Raw genomic sequence first — 16,176 nt, 5'->3', positions numbered from 1 at the left:
ATAGTGAACTACAAATATAAAGTAGGAAACTACTGCTATAGTGACACTACAAATATAAAGTAGGAAACTACTGCTATAGTGACACTACAAATATAAAGTAGGAAACTACTGCTATAGTGACACTACAAATATAAAGTAGAGAAACTACTGCTATAGTGACACTACAAATATAAAGTAGAAAACTACTGCTATAGTGACACTACAAATATAAAGAGAAACTACTGCTATAGTGACACTACAAATATAAAAGAGAAACTACTGCTATAGTGACACTACAAATATAAAGTAGGAAACTACTGCTATAGTGACACTACAAATATAAAAGAGAAACTACTGCTATAGTGAAACTACAAATATAAAGTAGGAAACTACTGCTATAGTGACACTACAAATATAAAGTAGGAAACTACTGCTATAGTGACACTACAAATATAAAAGAGAAACTACTGCTATAGTGACACTACAAATATAAAGTAGAAAACTACTGCTATAGTGACACTACAAATATAAAGTAGAAACTAAACTACTGCTATAGTGACACTACAAATATAAAAAGTAGGAAACTACTGCTATAGTGACACTACAAATATAAAGTAGGAAACTACTGCTATAGTGACACTACAAATATAAAGAAGAAACTACTGCTATAGTGACACTACAAATATAAAGTAGGAAACTACTGCTGTAGTGACACTACAAATATAAAAAAAAACTACAGCTCTAGTGACACTACAAATATAAAGTAGGAAACTACTGCTGTAGTGACACTACAAATATAAAGTAGGAAACTACTGTTATAGTGACACTACAAATATAAAGTAGAAAACTACCGCTATAGTGTGACACTACAAATATAAAGTAGGAAACTACTGCTATAGTGACACTACAAATATAAAGTAGAAACTACTGCTATAGTGACACTACAAATATAAAGTAGAAACTACTGCTATAGTGACACTACAAATATAAAGTAGGAAACTACTGCTATAGTGACACTACAAATATAAAGTAGAAAACTACTGCTGTAGTGACACTACAAATATAAAAGAGAAACTACTGCTATAGTGAAACTACAAATATAAAGTAGAAAACTACTGCTATAGTGACACTACAAATATAAAGTAGGAAACTACTGCTATAGTGACACTACAAATATAAAAGAGAAACTACTGCTATAGTGACACTACAAATATAAAGTAGGAAACTACTGTTATAGTGACACTACAAATATAAAGTAGGAAACTACTGCTATAGTGACACTACAAATATAAAGTAGGAAACTACTGCTATAGTGACACTACAAATATAAAAGAGAAACTACTGCTATAGTGACACTACAAATATAAAGTAGGAAACTACTGCTATAGTGACACTACAAATATAAAGTAGGAAACTACTGCTATAGTGACACTACAAATATAAAGTAGAAAACTACTGCTATAGTGACACTACAAATATAAAGTAGAAAACTACTGCTATAGTGACACTACAAATATAAAGTAGAGAAACTACTGCTATAGTGACACTACAAATATAAAGTAGAAACTACTGCTATAGTGACACTACAAATATAAAGTAGAAACTACTGCTATAGTGACACTACAAATATAAAGTAGAAACTACTGCTATAGTGACACTACAAATATAAAGTAGGAAACTACTGCTGTAGTGACACTACAAATATAAAAGAGAAACTACTGCTATAGTGACACTACAAATATAAAAGAGAAACTACTGCTATAGTGACACTACAAATATAAAGTAGGAAACTACTGCTATAGTGACACTACAAATATAAAGTAGGAAACTACTGCTATAGTGACACTACAAATATAAAGTAGAAACTACTGCTATAGTGACACTACAAATATAAGTGAACTACTGCTAAGTGATAAAATATAAAAGGAAAACTACTGCTATAGTGACACTACAAATATAAAGTAGGAAACTACTGCTATAGTGACACTACAAATATAAAGTAGGAAACTACTGCTATAGTGACACTACAAATATAAAGTAGGAAACTACTGCTATAGTGACACTACAAATATAAAAGAGAAACTACTGCTATAGTGAAACTACAAATATAAAGTAGGAAACTACTGTTATAGTGACACTACAAATATAAAGTAGGAAACTACTGCTATAGTGACACTACAAATATAAAAGAGAAACTACTGCTATAGTGACACTACAAATATAAAGTAGGAAACTACTGCTATAGTGACACTACAAATATAAAGTAGGAAACTACTGCTATAGTGACACTACAAATATAAAGTAGGAAACTACTGCTATAGTGACACTACAAATATAAAAGAGAAACTACTGCTATAGTGACACTACAAATATAAAGTAGGAAACTACTGCTGTAGTGACACTACAAATATAAAAGAGAAACTACTGCTATAGTGACACTACAAATATAAAGTAGGAAACTACTGCATAGTGACACTACAAATATAAAGTAGGAAACTACTGCTATAGTGACACTACAAATATAAAGTAGAAACTACTGCTATAGTGACACTACAAATATAAAGTAGGAAACTACTGCTATAGTGACACTACAAATATAAAGTAGGAAACTACTGCTATAGTGACACTACAAATATAAAAGAGAAACTACTGCTATAGTGACACTACAAATATAAAGTAGGAAACAACTGCTATAGTGACACTACAAATATAAAGTAGGAAACTACTGGTATAGTGACACTACAAATATAAAGTAGAAACACTGCTATAGTGACACTACAAATATAAAAGAGAAACTACTGCTATAGTGACACTACAAATATAAAAAGAGAAACTACTGCTAACAAATATAAAGTAGGAAACTACTGCTATAGTGACACTACAAATATAAAGTAGAAAAACTACTGCTATAGTGACACTACAAATATAAAAAGAGAAACTACTGCTATAGTGAGTAGAAACTGCATAGTGACACTACAAATATAAAGAGAAACTACTGCTATAGTGACACTACAAATATAAAGTAGAAAACTACTGCTATAGTGACACTACAAATATAAAGTAGAAACTACTGCTATAGTGACACTACAAATATAAAGTAGGAAACTACTGCTATAGTGACACTACAAATATAAAAAGAGAAACTACGGTTATAGTGACACTACAAATATAAAGTAGGAAACTACTGACGAAGTGACACTACAAATATAAAGTAGGAAACTACTGTTATAGTGACACTACAAATATAAAAGAGAAACTACTGCTATAGTGACACTACAAATATAAAGTAGGAAACTACTGCTATAGTGACACTACAAATATAAAGTAGAAAACTACTGCTGTAGTGACACTACAAATATAAAAGAGAAACTACTGCTATAGTGACACTACAAATATAAAGTAGGAAACTACTGCTATAGTGACACTACAAATATAAAGAGAAAACTACTGCTATAGTGACACTACAAATATAAAGTAGGAAACTACTGCTATAGTGAGGAGAAACTACTGCTATAGTGACACTACAAATATAAAGTAGAAAACTACTGCTATAGTGACACTACAAATATAAAAGTGAAACTACTGCTATAGTGACACTACAAATATAAAGTAGAAAACTACTGCTATAGTGACACTACAAATATAAAGTAGAAACTACTGCTATAGTGACACTACAAATAGTAGAAACTACTGCTATAGTGACACTACAAATATAAAGTAGAAAACTACTGCTATAGTGACACTACAAATATAAAGTAGGAAACTACTGCTATAGTGACACTACAAATATAAAGTAGAAACTACTGCTATAGTGACACTACAAATATAAAGTAGAAAACTACTGCTATAGTGACACTACAAATATAAAAAGAGAAACTACTGCTATAGTGACACTACAAATATAAAGTAGGAAACTACTGCTATAGTGACACTACAAATATAAAGTAGTGATAGTGACACTACAAATATAAAGTAGGAAACTACTGCTATAGTGACACTACAAATATAAAAGAGAAACTACTGCTATAGTGACACTACAAATATAAAGTAGGAAACTACTGCTATAGTGACACTACAAATATAAAGTAGGAAACTACTGCTATAGTGACACTACAAATATAAAAATAAAGAGAAACTACTGCTATAGTGACACTACACTGCTATATGATACAAATATAAAGTAGGAAACTACTGCTATAGTGACACTACAAATATAAAGTAGAAACTACTGCTATAGTGACACTACAAATATAAAAAGAGAAACTACTGCTATAGTGACACTACAAATATAAAGTAGGAAACTACTGCTATAGTGACACTACAAATATAAAGTAGGAAACTACTGCTATAGTGACACTACAAATATAAAGTAGAAACTACTGCTATAGTGACACTACAAATATAAAGTAGAGAAACTACTGCTATAGTGACACTACAAATATAAAGTGAGAGAAACTACTGCTATAGTGACACTACAAATATAAAGTAGGAAACTACTGCTATAGTGACACTACAAATATAAAGTAGGTGAACTACAAATACTGCTATAGTGACACTACAAATATAAAGTAGAAAACTACTGCTATAGTGACACTACAAATATAAAGTAGGAAACTACTGCTATAGTGACACTACAAATATAAAGTAGAAACTACTGCTATAGTGACACTACAAATATAAAGTAGGAAACTACTGCTATAGTGACACTACAAATATAAAAGTAGAAACTACTGCTATAGTGAAACTACAAATATAAAGTAGGAAACTACTGCTATAGTGACACTACAAATATAAAGTAGGAAACTACTGCTATAGTGACACTACAAATATAAAGTAGGAAACTACTGCTATAGTGACACTACAAATATAAAGTAGGAAACTACTGCTATAGTGACACTACAAATATAAAGTAGGAAACTACTGCTATAGTGACACTACAAATATAAAGTAGGAAACTACTGCTATAGTGACACTACAAATATAAAAGAGAAACTACTGCTATAGTGACACTACAAATATAAAGTAGGAAACTACTGCTATAGTGACACTACAAATATAAAGTAGGAAACTACTGCTGTAGTGACACTACAAATATAAAGTAGAAACTACTGCTATAGTGACACTACAAATATAAAAGAGAAACTACTGCTATAGTGAAACTACAAATATAAAGTAGGAAACTACTGTTATAGTGAAACTACAAATATAAAGTAGGAAACTACTGCTATAGTGACACTACAAATATAAAAGAGAAAACTACTGCTATAGTGACACTACAAATATAAAAGAAGAAACTACTGCTATAGTGACAGTACAAATATAAAGTAGAGAAACTACTGCTATAGTGACACTACAAATATAAAGTAGTAGAAACTACTGCTATAGTGACACTACAAATATAAAGTAGAGAACTACTGCTATAGTGACACTACAAATATAAAGTAGAAAACTACTGCTATAGTGACACTACAAATATAAAGTAGAAAACTACTGCTGTAGTGACACTACAAATATAAAAGAGAAACTACTGCTATAGTGACACTACAAATATAAAGTAGAAACTACTGCTATAGTGACACTACAAATATAAAGTAGAAACTACTGCTATAGTGACACTACAAATATAAAGTAGAAAACTACTGCTATAGTGACACTACAAATATAAAGTAGGAAACTACTGCTATAGTGACACTACAAATATAAAGTAGAAACTACTGCTATAGTGACACTACAAATATAAAGTAGAGAAACTACTGCTATAGTGACACTACAAATATAAAGTAGAAAACTACTGCTATAGTGACACTACAAATATAAAGTAGAAACTACTGCTATAGTGAACTACAAATATAAAGTAGGAAACTACTGCTATAGTGACACTACAAATATAAAGTAGAAACTACTGCTATAGTGACACTACAAATATAAAGTAGGAAACTACTGCTATAGTGACACTACAAATATAAAGTAGAAAACTACTGCTATAGTGACACTACAAATATAAAAAAGAAACTACTGCTATAATGAAACTACAAATATAAAAAAGAAACTACTGCTATAATGAAACTACAAATATAAAGTAGGAAACTACTGCTATAGTGAAACTACAAATATAAAGTAGGAAACTACTGCTATAGTGACACTACAAATATAAAGTAGAAACTACTGCTATAGTGACACTACAAATATAAAGTAGGAAACTACTGCTATAGTGACACTACAAATATAAAGTAGGAAACTACTGCTGTAGTGACACTACAAATATAAAAGAGAAAAACTACTGCTATAGTGACACTACAAATATAAAAGAGAAACTACTGCTATAGTGAAACTACAAATATAAAGTAGAAAACTACTGTTATAGTGACACTACAAATATAAAGTAGGAAACTACTGGCTATAGTGACACTACAAATATAAAGTAGGAAACTACTGCTATAGTGACACTACAAATATAAAGTAGAAACTACTGCTATAGTGACACTACAAATATAAAGTAGGAACTACTGCTATAGTGAAACTACAAATATAAAGTAGGAAACTACTGCTATAGTGACACTACAAATATAAAAGAGAAACTACTGCTATAGTGATACTACAAATATAAAGTAGAAAACTACTGCTATAGTGAAACTACAAATATAAAGTAGGAAACTACTGCTATAGTGACACTACAAATATAAAGTAGAAACTACTGCTATAGTGACACTACAAATATAAAGTAGGAAACTACTGCTATAGTGACACTACAAATATAAAAGAGAAACTACTGCTATAGTGACACTACAAATATAAAGTAGGAAACTACTGCTATAGTGACACTACAAATATAAAGTAGGAAACTACTGCTATAGTGACACTACAAATATAAAAGAGAAACTACTGCTATAGTGACACTACAAATATAAAGTAGAAAACTACTGCTTTAGTGACACTACAAATATAAAGTAGGAAACTACTGCTATAGTGACACTACAAATATAAAGTAGGAAACTACTGCTATAGTGACACTACAAATATAAAGTAGAAAACTACTGCTATAGTGACACTACAAATATAAAGTAGGAAACTACTGCTATAGTGACACTACAAATATAAAGTAGGAAACTACTGCTATAGTGACACTACAAATATAAAAAAAGAAACTACTGCTATAGTGACACTACAAATATAAAGTAGAAACTACTGCTATAGTGACACTACAAATATAAAGTAGAAACTACTGCTATAGTGACACTACAAATATAAAGTAGAAACTACTAGTGACACTATAGTGACACTACAAATATAAAAGTAGAAAACTACTGCTATAGTGACACTACAAATATAAAGTAGGAAACTACTGCTATAGTGACACTACAAATATAAAGTAGAAACTACTGCTATAGTGACACTACAAATATAAAGTAGAAACTACTGCTATAGTGACACTACAAATATAAAGTAGGAAACTACTGCTATAGTGACACTACAAATATAAAGTAGGAAACTACTGCTATAGTGACACTACAAATATAAAGTAGAAAACTACTGCTATAGTGACACTACAAATATAAAGTAGGAAACTACTGCTATAGTGACACTACAAATATAAAGTAGAAACTACTGCTATAGTGACACTACAAATATAAAGTAGAAAACTACTGCTATAGTGACACTACAAATATAAAAGAGAAACTACTGCTATAGTGACACTACAAATATAAAGTAGAAAACTACTGCTATAGTGACACTACAAATATAAAGTAGAAACTACTGCTATAGTGACACTACAAATATAAAGTAGGAAACTACTGCTATAGTGACACTACAAATATAAAGTAGGAAACTACTGCTATAGTGACACTACAAATATAAAGTAGGAAACTACTGCTATAGTGACACTACAAATATAAAGTAGGAAACTACTGCTATAGTGACACTACAAATATAAAGTAGGAAACTACTGCTATAGTGACACTACAAATATAAAGTAGGAAACTACTGCTATAGTGACACTACAAATATAAAAGAGAAACTACTGCTATAGTGACACTACAAATATAAAGTAGAAACTACTGCTATAGTGACACTACAAATATAAAGTAGGAAACTACTGCTATAGTGACACTACAAATATAAAGTAGAAACTACTGCTATAGTGACACTACAAATATAAAAGAGAAACTACTGCTATAGTGACACTACAAATATAAAGTAGGAAACTACTGCTGTAGTGACACTACAAATATAAAAGAGAAACTACTGCTATAGTGACACTACAAATATAAAAGAGAAACTACTGCTATAGTGACACTACAAATATAAAGTAGGAAACTACTGCTATAGTGACACTACAAATATAAAATAGAAACTACTGCTATAGTGACACTACAAATATAAAGTAGAAAACTACTGCTATAGTGACACTACAAATATAAAGTAGGAAACTACTGCTATAGTGACACTACAAATATAAAGTAGGAAACTACTGCTATAGTGACACTACAAATATAAAAAAGAAACTACTGCTATAGTGACACTACAAATATAAAGTAGAAACTACTGCTATAGTGACACTACAAATATAAAGTAGGAAACTACTGCTATAGTGACACTACAAATATAAAGTAGAAAACTACTGCTATAGTGACACTACAAATATAAAGTAGAAACTACTGAAACTACTGCTATAGTGAAACTACAAATATAAAGTAGGAAACTACTGCTATAGTGACACTACAAATATAAAGTAGGAAACTACTGCTATAGTGACACTACAAATATAAAAGAGAAACTACTGCTATAGTGACACTACAAATATAAAGTAGGAAACTACTGCTATAGTGACACTACAAATATAAAGTAGAAAACTACTGCTATAGTGACACTACAAATATAAAGTAGGAAACTACTGCTATAGTGACACTACAAATATAAAAGAGAAACTACTGCTATAGTGAAACTACAAATATAAAGTAGGAAACTACTGCTATAGTGACACTACAAATATAAAGTAGGAAACTACTGCTATAGTGACACTACAAATATAAAGTAGGAAACTACTGCTATAGTGAAACTACAAATATAAAGTAGGAAACTACTGCTATAGTGACACTACAAATATAAAGTAGGAAACTACTGCTATAGTGACACTACAAATATAAAGTAGGAAACTACTGCTATAGTGACACTACAAATATAAAGTAGGAAACTACTGCTATAGTGACACTACAAATATAAAGTAGGAAACTACTGCTATAGTGACACTACAAATATAAAGTAGAAAACTACTGCTATAGTGACACTACAAATATAAAGTAGGAAACTACTGCTATAGTGACACTACAAATATAAAGTAGGAAACTACTGCTATAGTGACACTACAAATATAAAAGAGAAACTACTGCTATAGTGACACTACAAATATAAAGTAGGAAACTACTGCTGTAGTGACACTACAAATATAAAGTAGAAACTACTGCTATAGTGACACTACAAATATAAAGTAGAAACTACTGCTATAGTGACACTACAAATATAAAGTAGAAAACTACTGCTATAGTGACACTACAAATATAAAAGTGACACTACAAATATAAAGTAGAAACTACTGCTATAGTGACACTACAAATATAAAGTAGAAACTACTGCTATAGTGACACTACAAATATAAAGTGAAACTACTGCTATAGTGACACTACAAATATAAAGTAGGAAACTACTGTTATAGTGACACTACAAATATAAAAGAGAAACTACTGCTATAGTGACACTACAAATATAAAAGAGAAAACTACTGCTATAGTGAAACTACAAATATAAAGTAGGAAACTACTGCTATAGTGACACTACAAATATAAAGTAGGAAACTACTGCTATAGTGACACTACAAATATAAAGTAGAAACTACTGCTATAGTGAAACTACAAATATAAAAAGTAGGAAACTACTGCTATAGTGACACTACAAATATAAAGTAGGAAACTACTGCTATAGTGACACTACAAATATAAAGTAGGAAACTACTGCTATAGTGACACTACAAATATAAAGTAGGAAACTACTGCTATAGTGACACTACAAATATAAAGTAGGAAACTACTGCTATAGTGACACTACAAATATAAAGTAGAAAACTACTGCTATAGTGACACTACAAATATAAAGTAGGAAACTACTGCTATAGTGACACTACAAATATAAAGTAGGAAACTACTGCTATAGTGACACTACAAATATAAAAGAGAAACTACTGCTATAGTGAAACTACAAATATAAAGTAGGAAACTACTGCTATAGTGACACTACAAATATAAAGTAGGAAACTACTGCTATAGTGACACTACAAATATAAAGTAGAAACTACTGCTATAGTGACACTACAAATATAAAGTAGAAACTACTGCTATAGTGACACTACAAATATAAAGTAGAAACTACTGCTATAGTGACACTACAAATATAAAGTAGGAAACTACTGCTATAGTGACACTACAAATATAAAGTAGGAAACTACTGCTATAGTGACACTACAAATATAAAGGAAACTACTGCTATAGTGAAACTACAAATATAAAGCTACTGCTATAGTGACACTACAAATATAAAGTAGGAAACTACTGCTATAGTGACACTACAAATATAAAGTAGGAAACTACTGCTATAGTGAAACTACAAATATAAAGTAGGAAACTACTGCTATAGTGACACTACAAATATAAAGTAGAAACTACTGCTAAACTACTGCTATAGTAGAAACTACTGCTATAGTGACACTACAAATATAAAAGAGAAACTACTGCTATAGTGACACTACAAATATAAAGTAGGAAACTACTGCTATAGTGACACTACAAATATAAAGTAGGAAACAACTGCTATAGTGACACTACAAATATAAAAGAGAAACTACTGCTATAGTGACACTACAAATATAAAAGAGAAACTACTGCTATAGTGACACTACAAATATAAAGTAGGAAACTACTGCTATAGTGACACTACAAATATAAAGTAGAAAAACTACTGTTATAGTGACACTACAAATATAAAGTAGAAAACTACTGCTATAGTGACACTACAAATATAAAGTAGAAAACTACTGCTATAGTGACACTACAAATATAAAGTAGAAACTACTGCTATAGTGACACTACAAATATAAAGTAGGAAACTACTGCTATAGTGACACTACAAATATAAAGTAGGAAACTACTGCTATAGTGACACTACAAATATAAAAGAGAAACTACTGCTATAGTGAAACTACAAATATAAAGTAGGAAACTACTGCTATAGTGACACTACAAATATAAAGTAGGAAACTACTGTTATAGTGACACTACAAATATAAAGTAGGAAACTACTGTTATAGTGACACTACAAATATAAAAGAGAAACTACTGCTATAGTGACACTACAAATATAAAAGAGAAACTACTGCTATAGTGAAACTACAAATATAAAGTAGAGAAACTACTGCTACTATAGTGACACTACAAATATAAAGTAGGAAACTACTGCTATAGTGACACTACAAATATAAAGTAGGAAACTACTGCTATAGTGACACTACAAATATAAATTAGAAAACTTCTGCTGTAGTGACACTACAAATATAAAGTAGAAACTACTGCTATAGTGACACTACAAATATAAAGTAGAAAACTGCTATAGTGACTACTGCTACTGCTAGTGACACTACAAATATAAAGTAGAAAACTACTGCTATAGTGACACTACAAATATAAAGTAGGAAACTACTGCTATAGTGAACTACAAATATAAAAGAGAAAACTGCTATAGTGACACTACAAATATAAAGTAGAAACTACTGCTATAGTGACACTACAAATATAAAGTAGAAACTACTGCTGTAGTGACACTACAAATATAAAAGAGAAACTACGGTTATAGTGACACTACAAATATAAAAGAGAAACTACGGTTATAGTGACACTACAAATATAAAGTAGGAAACTACTGCTATAGTGACACTACAAATATAAAGTAGGAAACTACTGCTATAGTGACACTACAAATATAAAAGAGAAACTACTGCTATAGTGACACTACAAATATAAAGTAGAAAACTACTGCTATAGTAGTGAGGACTACAAATATAAAATATAGGAAACTACTGCTATAGTGACACTACAAATATAAAGTAGAAAACTACTGCTATAGTGACACTACAAATATAAAGTAGGAAACTACTGCTATAGTGACACTACAAATATAAAGTAGGAAACTACTGCTATAGTGACACTACAAATATAAAGTAGGAAACTACTGCTATAGTGACACTACAAATATAAAGTAGAAAACTACTGCTGTAGTGACACTACAAATATAAAGTAGAAAACTACTGCTATAGTGACACTACAAATATAAAGTAGGAAACTACTGTTATAGTGACACTACAAATATAAAGTAGGAAACTACTGCTATAGTGACACTACAAATATAAAGTAGAAACTACTGCTATAGTGACACTACAAATATAAAGTAGGAAACTACTGCTATAGTGACACTACAAATATAAAGTAGAAACTACTGCTATAGTGACACTACAAATATAAAGTAGGAAACTACTGCTATAGTGACACTACAAATATAAAGTAGGAAACTACTGTTATAGTGACACTACAAATATAAAGTAGGAAACTACTGCTATAGTGACACTACAAATATAAAGTAGAAAACTACTGCTATAGTGACACTACAAATATAAAGTAGAAACTACTGCTATAGTGACACTACAAATATAAAGTAGAAACTACTGCTATAGTGACACTACAAATATAAAGTAGGAAACTACTGCTATAGTGACACTACAAATATAAAGTAGTGCTATAGTGAACTACAAATATAAAAAAGAAACTACTGCTATAGTGACACTACAAATATAAAAGAGAAACTACTGCTATAGTGAAACTACAAATATAAAGTAGGAAACTACTGCTATAGTGACACTACAAATATAAAGTGGAACACTACTGCTGTATTGACACTACAAATATAAAGTAGAAAACTACTGCTATAGTGACACTACAAATATAAAGTAGAAACTACTGCTATAGTGACACTACAAATATAAAAGAGAAACTACTGCTATAGTGACACTACAAATATAAAGTAGGAAACTACTGCTGTAGTGACACTACAAATATAAAGAGAAACTACGGCTATAGTGACACTACAAATATAAAGTAGAAAACTACTGCTATAGTGACACTACAAATATAAAGTAGAAACTACTGCTATAGTGACACTACAAATATAAAGTAGGAAACTACTGCTGTAGTGACACTACAAATATAAAAGAAACTACTGCTATAGTGAACTACAAATATAAAGTAGAAACTAGTGACACTACAAATATAAAGTAGGAAACTACTGCTATAGTGACACTACAAATATAAAGTAGGAAACTACTGCTATAGTGACACTACAAATATAAAGTAGGAAACTACTGCTATAGTGACACTACAAATATAAAAGAGAAACTACTGCTATAGTGACACTACAAATATAAAGTAGGAAACTACTGCTATAGTGACACTACAAATATAAAGTAGGAAACTACTGCTATAGTGACACTACAAATATAAAGTAGGAAACTACTGCTGTAGTGACACTACAAATATAAAAGAGAAACTACTGCTATAGTGACACTACAAATATAAAAGAGAAACTACTGCTATAGTGACACTACAAATATAAAGTAGGAAACTACTGCTATAGTGACACTACAAATATAAAGTAGGAAACTACTGCTATAGTGACACTACAAATATAAAAGAGAAACTACTGCTATAGTGACACTACAAATATAAAGTAGAAAACTACTGCTATAGTGACACTACAAATATAAAATAGAAACTACTGCTATAGTGACACTACAAATATAAAATAGAAACTACTGCTATAGTGAAACTACAAATATAAAGTAGAAAACTACTGCTATAGTGAAACTACAAATATAAAGTAGGAAACTACTGTTATAGTGACACTACAAATATAAAGTAGGAAACTACTGCTATAGTGACACTACAAATATAAAAAGAGAAACTACTGCTATAGTGACACTACAAATATAAAGTAGGAAACTACTGCTATAGTGACACTACAAATATAAAGTAGGAAACTACTGCTATAGTGACACTACAAATATAAAGTAGAAACTACTGCTATAGTGACACTACAAATATAAAGTAGGAAACTACTGCTATAGTGACACTACAAATATAAAGTAGGAAACTACTGCTGTAGTGACACTACAATTATAAAGTAGGAAACAACTGACGAAGTGACACTACAATTATAAAGTAGGAAACAACTGCTATAGTGACACTACAAATATAAAAGAGAAACTACTGCTATAGTGAAACTACAAATATAAAGTAGGAAACTACTGCTATAGTGACACTACAAATATAAAGTAGGAAACTACTGCTATAGTGACACTACAAATATAAAGTAGAGAAACTACTGCTGTAGTGACACTACAAATATAAAGTAGAAACTACTGCTATAGTGACACTACAAATATAAAGTAGAAAACTACTGCTATAGTGACACTACAAATATAAAGTAGGAAACTACTGCTATAGTGACACTACAAATATAAAGTAGAAACTACTGCTATAGTGACACTACAAATATAAAAGTACTGCTATAGTGACACTACAAATATAAAGTAGAAACTACTGCTATAGTGACACTACAAATATAAAGTAGAAAACTACTGCTATAGTGACACTACAAATATAAAGTAGAGAAACTACTGCTATAGTGACACTACAAATATAAAGTAGAAACTACTGCTAAGTGACACTGCAAATATAGTGATAGTGACACTACAAATATAAAGTAGGAAACTACTGCTATAGTGACACTACAAATATAAAGTAGGAAACTACTGCTATAGTGACACTACAAATATAAAAGAGAAACTACTGCTATAGTGACACTACAAATATAAAGTAGGAAACTACTGCTATAGTGACACTACAAATATAAAGTAGGAAACTACTGCTATAGTGACACTACAAATATAAAAGAGAAACTACTGCTATAGTGACACTACAAATATAAAGTAGAAAACTACTGCTATAGTGACACTACAAATATAAAGTAGAAAACTACTGCTATAGTGACACTACAAATATAAAGTAGAGAAACTACTGCTATAGTGACACTACAAATATAAAGTAGGAAACTACTGCTATAGTGACACTACAAATATAAAGTAGGAAACTACTGCTATAGTGACACTACAAATATAAAGTAGGAAACTACTGCTATAGTGACACTACAAATATAAAAGAGAAACTACTGCTATAGTGAAACTACAAATATAAAGTAGGAAACTACTGCTATAGTGACACTACAAATATAAAGTAGGAAACTACTGCTATAGTGACACTACAAATATAAAGTAGAAACTACTGCTATAGTGACACTACAAATATAAAGTAGGAAACTACTGCTATAGTGACACTACAAATATAAAGTAGAAACTACTGCTATAGTGAAACTACAAATATAAAGTAGGAAACTACTGCTATAGTGACACTACAAATATAAAAAAGAAACTACTGCTATAGTGACACTACAATTATAAAGTAGAAACTACTGCTATAGTGACACTACAAATATAAAGTAGGAAACTACTGCTATAGTGACACTACAAATATAAAGTAGGTGAAACTACTGCTATAGTGACACTACAAATATAAAGTAGGAAACTACTGCTGTAGTGACACTACAAATATAAAAGAGAAACTACTGCTATAGTGACACTACAAATATAAAAGAGAAACTACTGCTATAGTGACACTACAAATATAAAGTAGGAAACTACTGCTGTAGTGACACTACAAATATAAAAGAGAAACTACTGCTATAGTGACACTACAAATATAAAAGAGAAACTACTGCTATAGTGACACTACAAATATAAAGTAGGAAACTACTGCTATAGTGACACTACAAATATAAAGTAGAAAACTACTGCTGTAGTGACACTACAAATATAAAAGAGAAACTACTGCTATAGTGACACTACAAATATAAAGTAGAAAACTACTGCTATAGTGACACTACAAATATAAAGTAGGAAACTACTGCTATAGTGACACTACAAATATAAAGTAGAAACTACTGCTATAGTGACACTACAAATATAAAGTAGAAAACTACTGCTATAGT

This window comes from Tachypleus tridentatus, chromosome 13 (assembly GCF_004210375.1).
Source record: "Tachypleus tridentatus isolate NWPU-2018 chromosome 13, ASM421037v1, whole genome shotgun sequence".
Classification (NCBI taxonomy): Eukaryota; Metazoa; Arthropoda; class Merostomata; order Xiphosura; family Limulidae; genus Tachypleus; species Tachypleus tridentatus.
The sequence above is the reverse complement of the archived record's forward strand: the minus strand, read 5'-3'. Positions refer to the sequence as shown.